This window comes from Tiliqua scincoides, chromosome 1 (assembly GCF_035046505.1).
Source record: "Tiliqua scincoides isolate rTilSci1 chromosome 1, rTilSci1.hap2, whole genome shotgun sequence".
NCBI classification, from domain to species: Eukaryota; Metazoa; Chordata; class Lepidosauria; order Squamata; family Scincidae; genus Tiliqua; species Tiliqua scincoides.
The window spans coordinates 9008081-9010165 of record NC_089821.1 but is presented as its reverse complement, the minus strand read 5'-3'; the positions used below and the strand labels follow the sequence as shown (position 1 = coordinate 9010165).

At 44.9% G+C, this 2085-nt stretch overlaps 1 pseudogene; it reads left to right on the top strand.

Moving 5' to 3' along the window:
* Positions 1–1588: 1588 nt before the first annotated feature.
* On the top strand, positions 1589–1705 carry LOC136638147 (5S ribosomal RNA; annotated as a pseudogene).
* Positions 1706–2085: the final 380 nt, after the last annotated feature.

Genomic DNA, 2085 nt, shown 5'->3' with positions numbered 1-2085 from the left:
ATAGCTCAAGGCCTATAAAAGGCCTTGCACAAAGCAAGGCTGGCCTTTCCTTTGCTGCTGCTACTGCATCACAGATGTGAAACAGCAAGCAGTGAAGGGAGCCCTCATCCCACAGCTCACCGAGAGGTCAAACAGTTGCCCTCACACTGAGAGCAGTTGCATCGGGCCAGTGTGGGCTCCAAAAAATCACCGGAGGGCCAGAGGCTCACTGGAGACTGGGAGCTCCCTGAGGGCCGCATTGAGAAGCTTTGAGGGCCGCAAGTGGCCCCAGGGCCGGGGTTTCGGCACCCCTGCCCTAAACTATTACCATAAGACATCAGATTACACGCACAGGCGTAGAAGAACGTAACATAATCAAACATAGCATCTAATTGTATGGATCGTTCTTGATGACTGCTACTTAATAAAAGATGTACACACCTTAAAAAGCAAAATACAAAACCTGTAAATTGAAAATTAATGGTGTTGTCCAGAGATACCTTTTAATTTTCTTTTTAAACAAATAATATGTATGTGGTGTTTCTCAATATCAATTTGGTCCTTGGAGTTGACTGCTTAATGTTTAAGTTCCTGACTTGCCTTGTCATGTTGAAAACCTCATCTGAGCTCTTTGTAAGCCACAATCTGTCTTCTTTAATAATAATAATAATAATAATAATAATAATAATAATAATAATAATAATAATAATAATAATAGTAATAGGTATTTCTATACCGCCTTTCTTGGTCCTCAGATTTCTCCTCGGACTTTATTCAAGGCAGTTTACATAGGCAGGCTAATTAAATCCCCATAGGGATTTTTACAATTTGAAAGAAGGTTCTGTGTTTCAAGAAACCACAACATTCAGATGTTTCACTCTGATCTGGTTTCACATTCTGGCCTCCACCCTCCCACGCTCAGACCAGATGGAAATAGCTTGGTTCAGCTTGTCAGCTGCTTCAAGGTTGCACGGTGCCGGTGGCCTCGAACTGGCGACCTTCGGATGTTATCATCAGGCAAACGGAGGCTCTACCCTCTAGACCAGACCTCCTGCCCAGTAGTGCTTTAGTATGAGCACAGTATGAGTAGTACTTTAGTATGAGCACAACACAGTCTGACTGTTAGGAATGAGCCACCTATTCGAAGTCCTGACCTCTGCGTTCCAGGAAGACCTGAGCCACCGTATCAACAGGAAAGAATCCCTTGCTGGGACACTGCCAATACACAACCTATTCCATGGTTCAACTGGGACCAGTGGTGTAGCTAGAGGGGGTGCAAAGCACTAAGTTTTGCAGGTGCCTGAACATACCATTGAAGGGGCCCCTTTCCCTCTCCTTAAGAGCCATTCCTGGCCATGGGAGCAAAATGGAGGCTGGTGCAGGTCTGAGAAGACCCATTGAGGCATGAGAGGCACCTCTGTTTTGCTCTCCTGGCCCAGAATGGCTCTGAAGGGGAGGGGGAGGGGCCGCTTGCACAGCATGCTCTGACACCTGCAAAACTTAGTGCTTTGCACCCCCTCTAGCTATACCACTGATTGGGACATCTACAAAGTATCTCATGGAGAATTTGGGAGCCCAGTTGGGTATGTGCATCACTGGGGTAAATTGTAACAGCAACTGTTACCCTGCACATGCCTGATCTCGTCTGATCTCAGAAGCTAAGCAGAGTCAGGCCTGGTTAGTACTTGGATGGGAGACCACCTGGGAATACCGGGTGTTGTAGGCTTATACCACAGTCTTTCGAGACTGAAGGTTGCCAACCACCAACCACCAGCATTATAACCTAGAGAACAACCGAGAAATGTCCTTGTCTGACTTCTTCCTTATGGACACAATTCAAAGTTGCGAGTAGTATGTGTAGTATTACCAGTAGTATGCCGGTAGTATTATTCATGAAATGTATAAAAGCTGTTGGCTTTGTTCACTGCTATAGAGATCCATTATTTAAATGCAAGGTTTTTTTTCCAAGTTATGTAGGGATCGAAGATAGCTATGTGCAAAAATAAATACAAGAAGTGCTACGGTGGTAGTAGAGGTAATGAAAAGGCAACCAAGAGCTGATGATTACTCAGACCACATACAAAATTATGATGAGGATCGTAGGGT